The following is a 21,172-nucleotide window of genomic DNA, read 5'->3' as shown; positions in this document are numbered from 1 at the left end:
CACCGTGACCTTGTTCAAAGCACGGTAATCCACACATAACCGTTTAGAGCCATCATGTTTCATCTGAAAAAGGACTGGGCACCAAATGAATCTTTTAATGGACGAACAATGCCTGCGTCCAACATCTCGTCTAGCTGTCTGCGCAACTCCTTCAGCTCAGCTGGCCCCATACAGTATGGAACCATTGCGAGAGGCTTCGCTCCCGGGGTTAACTCAATCTTGTGGTCGACCTCACATCTTGGTGGAAGACGCTTTGGCAATTTCGGAGGCATCAACCCCCGAAACTCCTCCAATAGTGGGGCTAGAGTCGGCGGCACTGCTGCTTTTACCTTCCCTTCTTCTGCGCGCACTGCCACTAAGAATGTCTGCTCCTCATGCTTGACACCCTTCTTCAGTTGCATTATTGATAACACTGAAGACTTGCCTTTCTGCGTAAGACACTACACTGTGTGGGACAGGTCTGACCCCATGATCGTCAACATGTTAAACTTTGGCAGCATCATAACATTCTGGCTTCGCAGAAACTCCATACCCAGAATCACCTTGAAATCGTCTAGGAGAACCACAGAAAAGTTGGCTTTGCCGACCCAACTCCCCACTTGAGTAGCCACATTTCTTGCTTCATCAAGGATGGACTTGGCCTCAGAGTTTACTGTTTTGATAGTCCTCTACTTTGGCCTAGTTTTCAAGCCCAACCACTTTGCCTCTTCCCGCAAGACAAAGTTGTGTGTGGCCCCGGAGTCTATCATTGCTGAAGTAGACTTTCCATTCATAATGACTTCTACGTACATAAGTTTCTTACTGACCTGCATGTTCTTAGCTGCGCAACTTCTAGCCGCGTTAATCGATCGCATGGCCCCCATCCTTAGTTGCATGGTCTCAGTGTCACTGCATTCAGTATCGTTGCATTCTTTCTGTGCAGCATTGGCTTGCCCGTCGTCCTTTACAAAGCGCTTTGGGCACTGTCTGGCGATATGTCTATCGCCACAGAACCAACATGTCACAATCACACCCTTGTTGTTGTTGTTATGCTTTGTGAAGTTCAGTTTCTTTTCGAATTGATGGCGTGTCGATGCCTCACCTTTATCGTTGCGCTGCTCATCCTTCTTGCCTCTGTGGTCAGACTTCTTCCCAACTTTGGTTGATGGGGTGAAAGGCTTGCGCTGAGTGTCAACTAAGCGCTCGGCCGCCACATATGCATCTTCCAAAATACGGGGGTTGCTCCTTTCCACTTCAGACTGTGCCCAGGGTTGAAGTCCCACAATGAACCAGTTGAGCATGTCGTCTTCTGACATGTTAGGTATCTCCAACATAAGTTTCTGAAACGTTCTGACATAGTCTTGCAACGAACCAGTGTGTTTGAGCTCACGAACCATTCGGTATGCCTGTCTCTGCGCATTTCTTGTCATGAAGTAGTTGCACAACTCTATTTTGAAGTCATCAAAGGTGTCTATCACACATTGACCCCTCTTCATGTCATTGCGCTTCCGCCTCCACCAAGCGATAACATCTTCATCAACTAAGGCCACTGCACCCTTAATCCTCAGATCTTCAAGGGTCACATTTTTTATATCCAAGTAGTCTTCTACTTGGAACAAGAAGTTCTCAATGGCCTTGCTGTCACGAGAACCATTGAATTTTGCGGGTCTTGGCACATCAATCCTTTATGGCCTCTCACCATTTTCGCCATTTAGAGTCACCGTCCGCTGCAACGTATGGTTCTTCAACTGAAGCTCCCCTACTTCAGTCTGCAAGTCGGTCATTGTAGTCGTCAACGAAGTGACCTGCCCCATTAGTAAGTTTACCTGCTCTTGCAGGCTCGCCACCACATCATTCAATCCATTGAATGATTCACATGCGCGTGAAATTGCTTCCTCATGCGAAGTCACCTCTTCCACCAGCTTGTTAACAGTTGCAGCCAACTCTTCATGGCCCCGAAGTGAACCCATCTCATCAGCTTTGGCAACTGCCTTGCCTTTGATGTTGCGCAAGTTTTGATAAGGCGCCACGATGTCTTGCTCACAAATCGCAATCTGTCGGCGTGTCTGTCGACACCGACTCCAGAGTCCCTTCTCCAGCACGAGAACGAGCTCTGGTACCACTTGTCACAGGCCTATTTCCTTCAATGGGCCAGCGCGGCGCGACGGTCCTTCCCACCGCCGCAAGCCTACTTGTTAGCTCGCTTGCCGATCACGGAAGCTTGTAATCAGAGTTCAAGAGAGCAAGAGAGAATAGAGGGAGATAAATTACAATCACAAGAAGCAATCACAACGAGGGTGAACAAAAGAAAGTTCAACGCATTCACTTCATTCATAATTTTGCCCGCAAGCGATTACAGTTCAAGTATACGAGCTGCCCCTTCGGGGTATTGATTCACCTGAACCAGGCAGCTTACATCAGACTCAACAAAAGCAAAACAGACTCTAAGCGCAATTGTACACTGTAAGTCGCAAGGGAACATGTATAATACTACTTTTTAATGAGCTAGGAGATCCCAATGTTTTGTTTGTTAAGTTCTGCCCAGCCATGTTAGACTGCAAATACAAGAAAGTTGGTAACGAAGCGTGTCTTTGTGACTTTGTTTTGCTAGCTATAAAAGATAGGTTGCATTCAAAGAATAAAATGTTGCATGACTATGGTTTGCCTGAGTCATGGAACATAAACATAAATGAAATGTTCAGTAATAAACTGCTGCAAGAACTTAACGTAGTTACACCAGAGGAGGACTTAGAATATCAAAAAATTGAATGAAGACCAATATCGTGCGTTCAGCAAAATAATCAGCGGTGGTGCGCAGGGAGGCAAAGATCTTCTTTGTTGATGGACTCGGAGGAACGGGGAAGACGTTCTTATATAAAGCATTATTGGCATATGTTCGGTGAGTGCTCAACAGTGTTTCATTAGCTACTGCATAGTCGGGCATAGCAGCCACGTTATTACCAAGCGATCGCATTGTGCATTCACGATTTAAGATTTCTTGGAACTCTCCAACACTTGGCTTTGTAATATAACAAAACAGAGCCATCTTGCAGGATTGATAAACGACTTTGATTATATGGGATGAAGCTCCAATGACTGACAGGCTCGCATTCGAGACTGTTGATCATATTCTAAAAGATTTGACTTCAATTGATGAAAGCTTAAGTGGAAAAGGTAGTTGTATTTGGGGGTGCCTTTAGCCAAATACTACCATTGATCCCCAAAGGGGTCAACAGCTTCTATAGTAGCTTCCTGTTTAATCATGTCAAAGTTATGGAAAATCATGATTTTGTTGAGTGAAAGTAAATATGTGTGCGTTCAAGGATGTATCCTACAATGATTTTGTGCTCAAAATTGGAGATGGTATACAACCGCGTACGTACAATGAAGATTGGATTGAGGTCCCGAAAAGCTTATGAGTTGCTACTACTACTGAACTTGTCAGAATAAGAATTATTATTGCCCCCTGCTACAATTGCTACATCACTTGAAGATTGTGATATACCTTCATCAGCCGAATACAAATTACACTGAAAAGAAGAGAGCATTCTACTTGGACCCACGTGAAAAACATATACATCATTATCTGGAGCATTTTAGTTCATTGAAAGTTACTAATCAAACTGGGGGTGGGTCATTTCTAGATATTCACTAAACCAGCTGTTTAATTTTAGATGTACTAGGCAAGACATTCTGAAGCAACCCAGAGGATAAAAAAACTGATTTTTTTCCGTGTTTTTTCAATAATCTGTACTAGACCAGACGCACTAATCCCATTGGAACCAAGAAAGAAACACCCAATGATCACCAACATGCCAACAAGATTTACAAAAATGTAGAAACGAGTAGATCACTAAAAAGGAACAACCAAGACCAAAAAAACGCAAACCTCCGAATGAAAATATTTAAAAGTTTAAGAGTGAATGGTCCCGGCGGGGCTCGAACCCGCGACCTTCGGCTCATAAGACCAACGCTCTAACCAACTGAGCTACGGGACCTGTGACGAAAATGAAATGCTGAACAGCATAAATATGAGATTTATTTTCTTTTCAAATCTAGCTTGGATCTAGTGCGGGTCTAGCTGGATCTTGATGGGATTTGGATCTGGGTCTGCATATTCAATTCAGAGCTGGGTCATAAATGCACTTTTTACCTCCTCCTACTTATATCTACGATTGAGCTATCTTTTTAGTAGATCTAGCATCACCATGTTCAGAATATAACCCAGCATGTAACGTTTCTTAATTAGTATCGAGTTGGTAATGGTATGGATCTGAACGCAAGCTATTTTAGTGTACGTGGATATGGCTGCAGAAAACAAAACATTGTCCATGGCCCATGTCTAGGGCTGCAAAAGAATTTGATATACGATCCAGATCCAACACGGTATTTCTGGATCCAGGTCGCTACATGAAGATCCGAACATGGATTCAGATGAGATTCGGATTTTTCTAAATCAATTTTATTTTGGGTTGTATTCAGCTCAATATTTCAAGTCAGGTCTAATTTATATATATCTTGATTAAATCCAAAGCGAATTTCATTTTTTACATGTAAAAAGCATATTTTTTGTTTTTTTCTGCATCCAGTACTATGACATGGATTCCGGATCCAGAATCACCCTTACCATATTGGATTTGATCTGGATCTAGATTCAACGTTACCATATTGGATCTGATATGGATTCAGATCCATATTTTTAACTACAATGCACATTTTGGATTCAGATCTAACAAGATCTGGCCGGTATCTGATTCATTTGTGGCCTTGCACATGTATGACATGTAGGGATGCAAATGGGCTGGATCCAGGATGGAGGTTTTGCAAACTTTTGGCTGTTCTTGGTATGTGCAAAATCTGACTCTCCCGTATATTTAGCTGTTCCGGATCCAAACCGTTTGCATCCCTACCGATATGTTCCTGTCCATGCAGATTTGACCAGCCAAATAGTGACCAATAAGGATCTTCATATAAGGATGGAGTGACCCAAACCAATCCCAACAGAGATCCAGTTCTGGCTATGTTGCCAAACAGAGGACAACATCGGAGAGAACGTCCTAGGTCGGCCTTGAGCATATGCTTTGGATTTTAATATCTGAAGTTGTCAAATTTAAATATACTGCAACCAAGTTTCATTTTCAAAAGCATTAAAAATGGTGGCACCTAAAACTAGGGGTGTTCGGTATGACCCGATCCTGACCCGTACCGGATCCTATTCGGGTCGGATCCATGAGGTCTGATTATTAAATGGGTCAGGCATGGTTTATGAAATTTTATACCAATACCCATGTCCGACTCGAGTTCCGATTAAGATCCGCAAATTTTCAACGTAAAATATTACAACTTTTTTTACAAAATGGCGTTATACATCGCTATTTTGTCATTATCACTGTTTCCTAAAATCTCGTTTGCATTGATAAGTACATAACCTGACTAAATGGTGATCAATTATCCACTGACGATATCTTTTTAACTTAATTAAGTATAATACGATTTATTAGACATAATCGCAAAATGATGTGTTTTTTCAGTTTATTCATACATCAAATATTACTAGGGCAAGACCACCGAGGTGGTATCCCATGCTGTAATAAGCGGGGTCCTGTGTCAAGCTGAAGGCCCAGGATCGAATCCCTCTGCCACATGGGGCGGTTGTCGTTCGGGTAGGATAACTTTTTTAAATGAAAAGTCTTCGTCTGTTTGTGTTGTATGAAAAAAAAAACGGAGTGAAAAAATATGAGAAAAATGATAGAGATAGGGTCAATCAGCCCCCTCTTATAGTTTTCTCATGAACTTGATCATGATCGATTCGTATAATTGGCGAGCCGAGCCAGAACACAAGGTGTTTGGTTCGGCTCTGCTCAGGTGAGATCGTACAGTTAAAAATACATTTTATGTGTAATATATAAATCTGCACCCTCATTATGACTCCTTATATCTTCATTTTCTCCGTTTAGATACATTGCATTATCTCCGTTACTAATCTTTTGGGCACCTTCTTCGATTTGATAGAATTTCGTTCGCCCAAGCGTTTTTATTTGAGAATCCTGCTGCCCAAAAAACTAGAACAAGCCGGTTAGGAAGGACTTTATTTTGGAAGGTTTTTCCTCTTCCTTGGCTTCCTTCCCCTCTTTCTATGGTTTTAAATAAAAAGAAATATATATATATATAGATATATATGAACTATTAAGTATAATATATAAATATATATACTATAAAAATATATATCCCATCTATAAATGGCATGAAAAATATAAAATGAACCAGCTCGTGTTCGGCTTGTCTTGTTAAGGGACGAGCCAAACACTAGCTCACTCAGCTAAAGTGCATGAGTTGAATCACTTGCTCAGTCTATTGGTAAATGAGCCTAGCCAGATCATGCCGTGTTCGGCTCGTTTGCTTTGTTTAACAGGCTTACTACTCCCAACTGCAGCTGCAAATCAAATGCAAGTGTAATTTTACAAAAAAAAAATTCGAAAGGCAAGCTGGGGTTAGGCTGACCCCTACCAGTTATTCAACTATATCATTGGGTTTTGAACCTGCAACGTCCCACCACAAGGAGAGGTGTACTGACAGCTCCTACCAACCACGCCGAGCACCCCTGGGGTTAGGTAGACCCTTACCAGTTATACAACTGTACCATTGGGTTTTAACCTAAAAGTTAGTTTGCTTAAAAAATTGGTTCAAGGAATTTTCTAAAAGCTTCAAAAGCATGAAACTATGAACTTTCATTTTTTCACGAAACTTTGTAGGAAACTTACTTTCAAATAATGGGAAGTTTGATCTTGAATTGTCATGCTTTTAGTATATTTTTTTTTAGTAATTTTGCTTTTATTATAAACCTACGCGTACCATACAAATTTATTTAGGTGCATTCAGTTTTATCACTTTTTTTTTTTTTGAAAGGCAAGCTAGGGTTAGTCAGACCCCTACAACGATAAGATTGGGATTTGAACTTGCAAGGTCCCAACACAAGGTGACGTGCACTAGCTGCTCCTGCCCACTTTGATCAGTTATATGTCACTATGAATGTATGAAACATTTCCTCCCTTTCTTCCTATAGCTTCATCAAACTGAGAGAGATAGAGAGATGCCCTCACATAGCATCCCTTTCCCTTTTTTTCATCAAGACACCCTACAAAAGAGTTGAAGAGCCATGCTTTCTGCTATACTCTCTCTGTTAGGTGTTTATAAAATTATGGTCACGTAGTTCGAAGAAGGCGTTTGAGAAAAAACGTTAGCACATATTGAAAAAAAATAGAATTAGATTTTTCTTAGATACAAAATACAAATACACAAGACCTATTTATATACAAACATCGTGTATATCTCAATCACGAAAATAGTTGGAGATAACATTATCGTTATCACATTGTTTATCCTTATCTCAATCATAATAAAAATTATCGTGATTGAGATAATCTAGTTCTAACATGCTCGCCCTCAAGTTAAAGAGTGGAGATTGATGACGCACAACTTGCTCTTGAGTTGAAGTGATCTCGTCCCAATGGCTTGGTAAACATATATGTGCACTATAAGTTTGTCAAAACAAATTGAGTTATGATTGAATCACTTTGAATTTTTTCTCTTATAACATGACAATCCATCTCTATGTGTTTATACAATCCTGGCAACATAGGTTCACGTGTCATACATGACACATATAAATGTTTAAAAACAACAAAATATTAACATCCTGTAATAAATTGTAGAATTGAATTTGAAAGTAAGAAAAAACACACTTTCATAATTATTAGTCATTTATAATGATAGTATTTAGGAACACAAAATATCATCTTTTTTACAAGTTAGGCCCGGTTCGGATGACAGGGGGGCAAAACCAAGTGTTTAGCAAACTCTTAAGCCCCTGTTGGATGCAGGGCAAAATCACCTGTTTGGGTTACACCCAAAACAATGGTGGTGCTAAACCAGGTTTTATCCCAAAAACCTAGTTTGTTGGGTGACACAAAACCGGTTTGGGTTAAACCTAAGTTTGTGTAAAACTGGGTTTTCAACTCATTTTGCAAAACCACTCCCCTCCACTTTTTTCAACCCAGTTTATCGTGGGAAGTGGTTGCAACGGCCACACCACCCTTCACTCTCCATCGTTTTGGCCCCCCCCTCCCATACCTTTCAATATTCCGGCCATTTTCGGTCATGGGCAGACTGTCGGCCATTTTCCAGCCACTGTCCGGCGGAAAAATCTCTACATTTTTTTTCTTTTTTAAAACCAATGCCATCAGGCCATTTGTCGGCCAGTCATTTTCCAGCCAGCAACTGGCCAAGAAATGAACGGGATGGTGTTGCCGACACTGGGCACCACTATCCCAGTCATTTCCCAACTAGTTGCTGGCCGGTGTTTTTTTGTTTTCAATTTTTGGTCGGCTGGCTATTTTCCTGCCACCCACCAGTCAGAAATTGGCCGGGCTAGTGCCGTCCTCTGGGCCACACTAGCTCAGGCATTTTCCGCCCCATGGGTGTCCGGAAAATGGCTAGCTCAAGTTCCTTTTTTAAGGGTTTTTTTTTTCGGGCCATAGCCAGCCACCGGCCGGGAAGTAGCCCCTTTCTAGGCGACACAGGCCAGGCCGCTCCCTGGCCAGTGGCTGCCTAGAAAATGATCGACCCTATTTTTTTTTTTTCTTTTTTTCAGTTTTTGGTAACCATCTACAGGCCAAAAAGTAGCCGGACTGACACCGACCAGGACCAGGCAATATCTTAACTGGGTTTTCACCCAGAACCTGGTTTTGGGTGTCACCCATACGGGGGCCTTAGATGGTAAAAAATGCTTTCCTATTATAAGTTATTTTGAATCTCTAATGAAGAGAAGAGGCCTGCTTTATTTGGTCCATCAAGAGACTCATTAGGCTTAAGAAGACTTGGATGGAGATGATAGGAAAAGATATGAATGCTTTCAACCTCAATGATAACATGGCATGGGATAGAAATGATTGGAAGAGAAGGATTTATGTGGAAGACCCAATTTTTTTTTTGGTTCATATCGCCGACCCCAATTGTTTTGGGATGAAGGCGTAGTTGTTGTTGTATCCTTTATTTTACCTCGTAAAATTAATGATAGTAACTACTCTAGTCTTATTTTTCATAGCGGCCTTCTCTCTCTCTGGCATGTTTGATGGTGCCTAAAAAAAGTTACCCACCCACCTTAACATTTCTCGAGATGGAGACCTCACCTATCTCGAAAAATGCCAAGATGGGTGACTGTCAATGGTACTGCATCATGCAGCACCGACTGCATATAATCTGAACACTTTTTTTTTTTTTTTCATTTTCGGTGGGCCTCGCCCATGTTTCAAAAAGTGCCAAGAAAATGTTGGAAGAGGGTGGAGGAGCTGGGCAGATCCACTGATCCGACCGAGTCCTTTACTTTGTAAAGCATTCGAGCCACATAGCGATTTTCTATATTTTATATTTTACACATAAAATTGTTGCATGCATTGAGATTTTCTGTTTTTTATTTACACATAAAATCCCTGCACGCAATGTTCTGTGTAGCCTGAGTACTTTGTAAATTGCTTGGCACTACAAAATAAAGAGGTAAGGGATATGAATCTCCTAACCATTCTTCAGCAGGAACAGGATTTTCTCCCTTGTGCAGCATCAAACACACTCTAAGCCTAAATTTCTTGCTTAGCACATCCAACGCTGTAATTACACAGTCGGGACAGCGATCTTAAGTATACTAGGCTTAGCCAGTGCAACTAGGTCTCTGATTCTGATGGTGGTTTCCCCCATCCTTTATGGAAAAAAATATCCTCATCCACTCCCATCTCCCAAATCTGAGCTACCAAACAGTTGAGGCAGGAGACTCAGTGAGATTCGTATCTACCCTTCTATCTCCATCTCAAAACTAGCTCCTATTAAAGACAACGACATTCATACAGAGCATCTTTTGGTGTGAGTGATTGCTTTTTTTAATTGAGAACGAAGGAATTGATGTGTACAACTTTGAGGAGAAAGTTAAAAACATGAGGGGTGTTTTTATCCCTTCCAGTCTTACACACATTCAACGAGATGAGAGAGAATCGTTTACGGTGGTTTGGACATATTCGACGAAGGCCTAATGATACTCCAGTTAGAAGGATGAAGAAATGAAAAAATATCCAGTTAGAAGGATGGAGAAATGAAAAAATATCTTAGTTAAAAGAGGTCGGGGTAAGCCTAGGAAGACATGGATGAAGGTGATAAAAAATGATATGAATGCTTTGAACCTCACCGAGGACATGGCATTGGATAGAAATGAATGGAGGAGAAGGATTCATGTGGAAGACCCATAATGATTTTCTTTGTTGGTTCATATCGCCGACCCCAATTGTTTTGGGATGAAGGCGTAGTAGTAGTTGTTGTTGTAGTCTTACACACACATTTCTACATGAATAATGAAACAAACAACACGACCATTTTTAGGATTTTTTCTTCCAATTCAATATGTACAAAAAAACTTATCGCTGATATGGAATATAAAATTGTCACTAACAAGTCCTTAACAATTTTTCATTTGTATTCTTCTAAGAATCTTAATAAAACTATAAATAATTCAGCCACCATGCACAACATTTTTGCTAAAATTGGTTTTTTAAGATATACTTTTTCAAGTATTTATTTGTGATATATAGAAAGTTTCATTACAAATTTTTGACTTAATAAAGTAACTAAAGTTTGGGGTCAAATGAGATAGTTGGATGGTAAAGAATGTATTAGCATAACTATGGAACCACGGGTGCAAACCCCACGGTTGCCTATTAAAAAATATTACTAATGTTTTTACTTTTTTTTTGGTGGAATTCCTCTCTGCATTTTCTATGCTTTGAGTAATTCTCAAATGACCCAACGGGTGTTCTGCCTGGTTGTGGTGGGACGTTGCAAGTTCAAATCAAACACCGATTTCATTTTTGAAATAGGATGAGTTTCATTATACGTTCAATCCTAGCCATCCAATCAATGTATGATGAAACCCATCCTATTTCAAATGATGGGATCCTTTCCCAGTGGTACGTTAAATAACTGGTGGGGTTCGGACTTACCCAGCTTGCGTTTTAAAAAAAAAAAAAGCAACTCTCAAATGACGACCAAAGTTAGAGTTGTGGTTCTATCGAACATCTTTTATTTATTTATTTTTTTACTAGGAGAAACTGGTCCAGGCACAAAGACCTAACCATGCTGACTCAGCCTGCCATACTACGGTCTCTATCCATGTTGGCGTAAAACTCTAAGAGCTTACCCCTCGACACTAGAGAGTCGCCAAATTTCAGCTTATGCATAGGATTTGAATCTAAACTGCCTCTCAGACAGTCCACTACATGGCTTCCCTTAGTGGAAACATTGGATCTGCTTTCTCAAAGTTGTAGTCCTGACTCATATGTTCACTCATTTTTTTTAAATGTTTGTTAGGCTTAGATCTCCAAAATGATTGATTTCAAATCAGGGCGGAACCAAAAATCTAAACTAGGGTGGGCACAAATACATACTAATAAAAAAATTTAATTATTAATAAATTATACTAACAATATACTTTTAAAAATAAATAAATAATTATTTTAAAGCTTACAGGTTACAAAAACATTTGAATGGTCAAGCTATATAGCTATATGAAAGACAAACAAATTACAAAAAACCTAGAAGTCAAGCATAAAATCATAATAATTGTTAATTAAAAAGAAAATAATAAACAACCTTTAAAACCTTAATTAGACATTCATGTCATTTGAAAAACATAAATAAAAAACCTAAATCCTAACAAAATTTCTATTGATAACACTACAAGAAAAATGTTAATTAGCGACAAAAATTTGCGACAGATTTTTTTTGTCGCAAATTAGCGACGGATTAACTAGAGAAAACTTTCTTCATGAATCCCTTGCTAAGTAGCGACGGATTAGCGATGAAAGTTTTCTCTAGCTAATCTGTCGCTAATTTGCGACGGATTTTTCCGTCGCAAATTAGCGACAGATTAGCTAAAGAAAACTTTCATCGCTAATCCGTCGCTAAGTAACGACAGATTAGCGATGAAAGTTTTATCTAGCTAATCCGTAGCTAATTAGGGATGGATTAACGACAACAATTGTTTTGTCGCTAATTCTCAATACAAGAAAAACATTTTAGCGAGGGATTTAGCGAGAGAATTTTTTTGTCGTTAATCCATCGCTAATTAGAGACAGATTAGCGACGGAAAAATTCACTCGCTAAATCCCTCGCTATTTTCGATTTAAACCGAGCGCGAAATTTTCCCTCTCTTCCCGTTCAAAATTTAAATCGATCGCGCTCGATTTAAACCGACTTCTTCGGAGGACGACGATGTCGAAGAGCGCGTTGGAGAGTGGAGGACGGCGATGTCGGAGGACGGTCGACGATCGCTGGAGGACGTCGGCGCCGGTTCACGGAGGACAGCGACGCTGGTTCACGGAGGATGACGGCGACGCCGGTTCACAGAAGATGATGGTGCCGGTTCATGGAGGACGGCGACGCCGGAGAGCACTGGTTCACGGAGGACGGCGACGCCGGAGGACGGTCGGCGATCGCTGGAGGACGTCGGCGCCAGTTCACGGAGGACGACGACGCCGGTTCACGGAGGACGGCGACGCTGGTTCACGGAAGATGACGACGACGCTGGTTCACGAAAGATGATGGCGTTGGTTCATGGAGGACAGTTCACAGAGGACGACGACGCTGGTTCACGGAGGACGACGACGTCGGTTCACAGAGGACGGCGATGCCGGAGAGCACTGGTTCACGGAGGACGATACAAGTCCGGCGACAAAGCAGAGCGATCATTCTGTGCAATGCCTGTCAGATGCGGTATAAGTCCGACTTATTGCTGCTGGAATACCGCCCGACAGGGATCATTTTTTTTATTTTTTTTTTAAATGTAGCGATGGATTAGCGACGAATAATGTCCGTCGCTAATCTGTCGTAAATTACCCACGAAATTAACGACAGATAAGTTTTTCCGCTAATTAGCGAGCAAAAATTCGAGATAGCCTCTATCCATCACTAATCCGTCGCTAAACAGTTTAGCGACGGATTAACGATGGATATAAGTCGTCGCTAATCCACGATTTTCTTGTAGTGTAAAAAAATTGCTAATGTTTTAACAAAACTCAAGCATTTATTATTCATGGGTTCATACCTAATGCTAATTGGAAAAAAACAAAAAAAAACCTTAAAATCGTAACTAACATTTATTCTATTTTAAAAGAACCAAATCAAAATCACAAATCCTAACAAACATCATTCATGGATCTGTTAATTGAAAACAAACCCTAAAATTCTAATTAAAATTAAGTATGCATTCATAGAACCATGTTTAATGTTGATTGAAAAAAAAAACTCAAAAATAAGTAGCTCATTAAATATTCATAAAATTTCAAAAACCAAAATAAAAAATTTAAATCCTAACAAAAGTAAAAAAAAATTAAGTATTTAATAACCAAAATCAAGAATTCATTAATGAAATCATCCTTAATGATAATTGAAAAGACAAAAAAAAACCTAAATCTCTAATTAAATATTCATGTCATTTTGAAAAAATCTAAATAAATATCTTAAATCTTAAAAATCATTAATTTATGCTAATTAAAAAAAAACAAAACAAACCTCCTAATATTTTAACCACATAAGCATTCAATATTCATTATTAATAGAGTCATCCCTAAAGCTAATTGACAAGAAAACACAAAAAACATTAAAACCCTAATTAAGATGGTCACATCAGTGGGCATGGACTCACACCTGAGTCATGAGGGGGAATCCGGGTGTGGAGAGGGGCATGTGTTTTTACACATGGGTTGGGCCCTAGGGTGGGCACTATCCAACCCGGGCTCAACCTAGGGTGAGCACTGCACAACCCTGGCCCGAACCCCTGTTATGGATTCTTGAGTCAGGGTGGGCGCACCCTGGGTCCTATGTGGCTCCACCCCTGCTTCAAACACATCAAATATATGGGGAAATTGATGATGTAATGTCTCCCAAAATTTTAACCTGGGTTAAGGAAATAAACCCATGAGGTAACTACCATTAAATGTGCATATTGAAATGATCCATTTATCGTTACAAATGTATATTGCCTACTTTAATTATGGATTTATATTTGCTGCAATCAATTTTGCCCACAATCTGGTTGGGATCTCACCATGCAAGTTGTTTTGACTCAATCTGACCTCATATATGCATTCAGCTTAGTGGATTTTATCAAAATTAATCATTTTTAAATGGTCTAATTTATAGTAAAAAAGATATGGTGATTAACTTTTGCATAGCCAAAACACTTTTATACTGGTCAGAATTCAGCAGTACAAAAAATATCTGTATGGTTAGATTTATTCCAAAAGAGTGAAAAGAATAGGTTTTGCTAAGTCGGTAGCAAATATTCACTACAATTGATTGTAATATATATATATATATATATATATATATATATATATATAGAGAGAGAGAGAGAGAGAGGCAGGTGCTTAATGAAGTATGTTTAATGATAAGTGCTTAATGGGTTTTTCAGGGTTTTTTTTTTTGTTTTCATTTTGACCGTACAGATGTGATCTATGTACTTTATTTTATAGGGATCTCTTGAAGTGTTTGATTCAGACACAGAGGTGGGTTTTTATAAGGTTTGAAAAATTAAAGGTCCAAAATTTTCAAAAGTTTTTGAGGCTCCAAATGTCATTTTTTAGTAAAAAACACACGACCAGGTGTGAATTCCTCATAAATCATCGATCATGCCCCACACATTTATGGGGTCGGAACTGCCAAAAAAAACCTAAAGAACAGAAAACCACATTTAGCACGTATCATTTATCATAGCACCTACACTACAAGAAAATTGTTAATTAGCGACGGAAATTAGCGACGGATTTTTCCCGTCGCTACTTAGCGACAGATTAGCTAGAGATAGAATCTGTCGCTAATTTGCGACGGATTAGCGAGGAAACTACTTTTATCGCTAATCTGTCGCTACTTAGCGACGGATTAGCGACTGCATGTTTTTGTCGCTACTTTTGATTACAAGAACACCATTTTAGCGACGGATTTAGAGAGGGAACTCTGTCGTCGCTACTCCGTCGCTAATTAGCGACGGAGTAGCGACAGAATATATTCCGTCGCTTTTTTGGTATTTGGGTTTCGCGACGGAATTTTTCCGTCGCTAAGCCGTCGCTAAATGTCGCGTAAATCCCTAATCCCATCCCTCTTTCTCTTTTCCCTGTTTCGCTGTACTGCACCCTCCCGCCGCCCGTCGGCCCTCGCCACCGTCCGGCCACCGCCGCTCGCCAGCCGCCGCTCCCCGTCCACCGCTCGCCAGCCGGCGCTCGCCAGCTGCCGCTCCCCGTCAACCTCCCGCCACCGTCCGGCGAAGCGCAGGTTCTTCTTCTTCTTCTTCTTCTTCTTCTTCTTCTTCTTCTAAACGCAGGGGGTACGCCCCTTCCCTGCCGGAAACGGAGGGGGTTTAACCCCCTAACGTGCTTTCCGGCAGGGGGGGTCGACCCCCTGCGTTTCCGGCAAGGGGGGTCGACCCCCTGTCGGAAAGGCATGGGGGGTCGACCCCCTGCCGGAAACGCATGGGGGGTCGACCCCCTGCCGGAAACGCATGGGGGGTCGACCCCCCTGCCGTAAAGGCACGGCAGGGGGTCAACCCCCCATGCCGGAACTGCCTTTCCGGCAGGGGGTTTAACCCCCTTCCCTGTTTTGAAAAGAATTTTTGTCGGCTGGGCCGGCTGGGCCGGCTATGGCCCTGTCATAGGCTCGCCTAGCACCCAGCCGACTGGGTGCTGGGCCTGGCGCACCTGCCAGCATGCTGGCAGTCAGCCGAGTGCTACTCGGCTGGCTGCCAGCCAGCCAACAGCCACCAACGTGAATAAAAAGATTTTTTTTTTTGAAATAAAGGGATCATACCCAGCCGATCACTCGGATGGGCCAACAACGAGGGTTCACGGCTTGACTTCGGCTGGTCTGTCAGCCGACACCCATACCACATCGATCGTGCCATGGATTTCTTTTTGAAAAAAAAAAATGAAAAACAAGGAAAAATATTAATATAACATAGTGGATTCGTAGATCCACTGATTCGCCATGGATTTCCATCAAAACATGCATGGAAATCCTACCTCTACCCGATTTCTCAAACGTTTCACATAAGAAAATGCCCGTACCTTGAGAGAAATACCCGATTTTTTTAGTTAGTGTTTCATCTTGTTTCATGATTAGTTAGTTTGTTACTTAATTTGTTTTGTTTTTGTGCAGATTTTTCAACGGAACCAACTCGTGCTCGGCCACCTGTGGTAAGTAAATGACAAAAACAATGCAAATCGGGTAAATACCCGTGGTGAGTAAGTGATGCAAACGTATCACATGTTATTTAATTTATTGAATGCAGCACTTTATTGTTCACACACTCACTTAGTTGTTGATATCTAGGACTGCTTTGTTGGAGTTCGGAGATCATGCTGAGCATGATTTTAATGTAGAAATATGGAAGTGTTCTTATTTTTGGAGTACGGAGTCCATGCTAAGCATGGTAGTAGTTAGTGAGATATTGAAGTGTGTTTGCTGCAGGTACATGTTTGCCATTTATTTGATATGAATGATTATGATGTATTGCAATGTTTGATGTAATTGTATTCATGCTTGCATGTAGTTACTTTCAATTTGATTTTGACTTCCATGTGAAATTTTATAATAAAAGCATGCTTCAAATGATTGTATCATGTCATTAATAGTTTGCACATGAAAATATTAAGTTATCAATGCATGCATCAAAATTCTTGTTATTGTTTGACATAGTATATTGCATGATAAATTTGATATTTTCTTCATCGTCGCATTCTGATTGTTTTTTTTTTAATTTGTTAGGATACTATTCGTAACATCATACGACAGAATGACTGCAAACCGTGAATGGATGTACCGTAGGATAGTGGACAATGAGTTATCGCATGAATATATGGATGGTGTCGATAGTTTTATTGAATTTGCAACGGCGAGTGTCAGTACGGTAGATCCCACAGGTCGGATTAGGTGTCCCTGCAAGATTTGTAAGAATAATCGATTTGTAGAACCTCATGGCGTTAGACATCACCTATACAGGAAGGGTTTTGTGAGTGATTATCAGAACTGGGCGTTTCATGGAGAAGAATTTAGAAACGATTATTTGAATGCATTGCAATGCTTGATGTGAATGACTTGAATGCATTGTAATACTTGATGTGAATTATTTGAATGTATTGTATGACATATGTTATTTGTTAGAATATGGTTCGTGGAGGTTATAGTGGTCGCTCATCCAGTAGTAGCCAGGCTCAACCTTCATCTTCACGGGGTCCTGTGATAGGTATATCATATAACTAATTAGATGCTTGATTAGTTCAAATGCACATTCTGAGAACTTGGTGTGTATTTTTTTACAGATGATGTTGCGCCTGTATACGACCCACCTACACCAGTTGATCGCACAAGTCAACAGCCAACACAGGAAACAGGGTCTTCACAGGCTGGCACAAGAAGACTCATTCGAATAGTGTATATCGATAATCGACCGTAAGTATTTTGTTTTCAATTATTGCATATCTTTTAAATATTTTATATTGATATTTACTGTGTAACAATTCATGTGCAGCACGAGGTTTGAGCCACAAGAAGTAGTACGGGAGATTAGGAATTCACTTCTTCAACATCTACCAGGACCAGTTGCTCAATGGAAAGAGTACCCAAAGGAGGTATTAGACAGATTGTGGTCCCCATTCATGGTATACAGTTGTTCCTCATAGTTAATGTGTTTCATATTTAATTTATTTAAGCAATGTCTACTAACTTTCTAAAAATATTTGTAGGCTTCGAATCGCTTTGCAACTACGGTGGAAGAAAATGATGCAAGGAAGGTGTGGCAGAAGGTGGCTGCCAATCGATTTGCAGACATGCTGCACACTATGAAGACTGCAGCAAAAAAAGCATCTGGCGTAGTAGATGATCCATTACTGTGGAAGGGCCATGGTCCTATTACTATCAGGAGAGATTACTGGGATGAAATGTGCGATATGTGGGCGGGAGATGCATTTAAAAATCGCTCTGCGAAGGCTTCACAAAATCGATCGAAGATGCCCGAAGCCCATCTACACACAGGTGGATCTAAGACATTTGGGAGCCACCTAAAGAAAATGGTAACTCATCAATATATAATATTAATTTTATAAGTATAGTTGCAAATTTGTGTACTAAATCTTTTGTCATTTAACTTCGCAGGAAGCAGAAAAAGGAGGCAGTGTACCATATAAGGATGTGTTTGTAGAAACACATAAACGGAAGACCACGGGAGTCTTCGTATCAGAGAAGGCGAGAACGACAACGGTATGTATTAATTCTATTAATAATCATTGCAATATATATGCAAGTCATCATAATGTTATCATTAATTATTAATGAATACTTTAAACATTATTTTGTAGGAGGCATATGAGCAACAAATGGTAGAGCGATATGGTGAAGACGCTACTCAGCATCCATCATTTGATCCTACAGCATGGGTGACTGCAGCAGGTGAACCCAAAAAAGGTCGCGTGTTCGGGTTTGGGAGTAATATGAACACTTCACCAGTTATTGGTTCTTCCAGTTACGGCTCACCAACTTCTTGCGCCGACATAAGCTCCAAGCAGCCGACTATTCTTTCCGGTGATGATGTACGCGAGATCATTAATGAATCACTGAATAACTACTTCCAATACACCGTCGCCCCCTTTCTCCGAAATGAGATCAAGGCCGCTGTTCAGGATAGGGGATCTTCGATTCCAGGTCCCTCTCAGGTATAATCACATATATAGTTTTTTTGACTATCTTAAAGCACATCTGAGCATGGTAGAATCACATATAGAGTTTTTCTAGATGCCTTAGAACACATATGAACATGCTATAATCACATATTCAATTTTTTTACTGCCTTAGCACACATATGAGCATGATAGAATCACATATATATATATATATTTAACTTTTTGTCTGTCTTAGAGCACATATGAGCATGATAGAATCACATATAAAGTTTTTTTGATTGCATTAGAACACATAAGCATGCTATAATCACATATTCAGTTTTTTTACTGCCTAAGAACACATATGAGCATATTATAATCACATATTATGTTTTTTGACTGCCTTAGCACACATATGAACATGCTATAATAACATATAGAGTTTTTTAACTGCCTTAGAACACATATGAACATGTTATATATCATTTATGATAGAATCACATATAAAATTTTTGGCTTTGCCTGCCTTAGAGCACATATGAGCATGCTATATTCACATATTCAATTTTTTTACTGCCTTAGCACACATACGAGCATGATCGAATCACATATATAGTTTTTTGCTTGCCTTAAAGCACATCTGAGCATGGTAGAATCACATATAGAGTTTTTTTATATGCCTTAGAACACATATGAACATGCTATAATCACATATTCAATTTTTTGACTGCCTTAGCACACATATGAGCATGATAGAATCACATATAGAGTTTTTTTATTGCCTTAGATCACACATGAGCACATGATAGAATCACATATAGTGTGTAATTTATTTCATTATATTTTGTTTATCAATACTGACTGTTCTTTTCTTGTGTAGGCTGCTAGCGATAATCAGGGTAGTGGAGCTGAAGGGACAGATAAAGACAATGAACAAGAAGACACACAAAATCTTGGCGATGATTAGAGGACTGTGTTGAAGAAGTTCTATTTTTTTTATTTTTCCTAATTGTAATTGTTGAATTGTAAATAATTAAACTTCTTAGTTTTAAGGTGGAACGATTAATTATTATAGATACTTGTTATATGAATTTTTTTGTGTGGTTTGTTTTTTATTTACAGGAAATATAAATTGTACAGGAAATATAAATTGTACAGTTCTCCGTAATTAATTTTTAAATAAAATTTTTTTTATTTTTTTTCGTTTTTGCGACGGATTAGCGACGGATGATTCCATCGCTATTCATATTAATCTAGCGACGGCTTAGCGACGGAATTAAATCCGTCGCCACGCCGTGGTCGCCGTTTAGTACCGGCGGATTGGCGACGGAATATAGCGCTCGTTATTCCGTCGCAATTAGCGACGGACTTGGCGACGGAATTATTCCGTCGCCAGTTAGCGTCGAAATATTCGCGACGTAAGCATACTGTCGCCGCGTTGTCGCTAATCCGTCGCTAACATGGTTAGCGACGGATTAGCGACGGATTAGCGACGAAAGGTGGTCGTCGCTAATCTACTGCTCTGTTGTAGTGCTACCCAACTCTCTCTCTCTCTCTCTCCTCTCTCTCTCTCTCTCTCTCTCTATATATATATATATATATATATATATATATATATATATATATATATATATATATATATATATATATATATATATAGACTGTTGTTTTTTCAAACCTTATAAAAACCCACCCATGTGTGAAATCCAACACTTTTAATCCCTATAAAATCAAGTCCATAGATCACATTTGTATGGTCAGAATTTAAAAATAAAATAAAATAACCCTGAAAAACTCATTTAGCAGGTATCATCTAGTATATTTCATTTACCACTTACCCATTACTATATATATATATATATATATATATCCTTAATTATAATCTCTCAACTTGTCCTAACTAATGAAAGCCTTACCTAGCTTTGGTAATCTTTGATACTCAACAGCATAACCGTTTAACAAAAAACCAATTAGTAGCACAAAGAAAATTGTGTACAGGCACTTTGCTTGGGGGTAATGTGACAATTTTAGCTTCACAATCAGCATTAACCTAATCTTCTAAAACTAAATGCAGTAGAGGAAGGAGGTATTTGCTTAAAAAAGTGGCAAAAGTTAGTATTACTTTTTGAGAAATGGAGAATGGAGGGGGACGTTTGAGAGAAAGTAAAAGGAAGCTTTGATTAGTTGTATGCCACAACAGCACGAGGGAACAACTACAAAGCGCCATATTACTTTCATTACATTACACCCAATTTCTAAAAGACTAAAACCTCTAGTGACAACCAACGATGGGGGCAGCCACTAGACCATAGATACCAATGTTGTCAGTATCGTTCTCAGGTGAATCGGCCGATACTGATACTCATTCTGAATGGGCCAAAAAATCATTTAAAAATATTGTGTGGCATTCATTACGTTGACACACGGTAAATCTATTAAATAATATTAAA

General features: G+C 39.8%; 1 long non-coding RNA gene and 1 other non-coding gene across 2 annotated transcripts; one reads left to right on the top strand and one right to left on the bottom strand.

The window, feature by feature from the left end:
- Nucleotides 1–3,903: 3,903 nt before the first annotated feature.
- On the bottom strand, nt 3,904–3,977 carry TRNAI-UAU (transfer RNA isoleucine (anticodon UAU)). The gene has a single exon. It is a non-coding gene; the product is annotated as a tRNA-Ile (tRNA).
- Nucleotides 3,978–18,569: 14,592 nt separating this feature from the next.
- Nucleotides 18,570–19,848, top strand: LOC149836776 (uncharacterized). The gene is made up of 2 exons (XR_016432057.1): nt 18,570–18,776; nt 19,603–19,848. It is a non-coding gene; the product is annotated as an uncharacterized LOC149836776 (long non-coding RNA).
- The last annotated feature ends 1,324 nt before the right edge of the window (nt 19,849–21,172 follow it).

This window comes from Nuphar pumila, chromosome 5 (genome assembly GCF_984573655.1).
Source record: "Nuphar pumila chromosome 5, dmNupPumi1.hap1.1, whole genome shotgun sequence".
NCBI lineage: Eukaryota > Viridiplantae > Streptophyta > Magnoliopsida > Nymphaeales > Nymphaeaceae > Nuphar > Nuphar pumila.
Note: the sequence above shows the minus strand (reverse complement) of the source record. Positions and strands in the feature narration are given on the sequence as shown.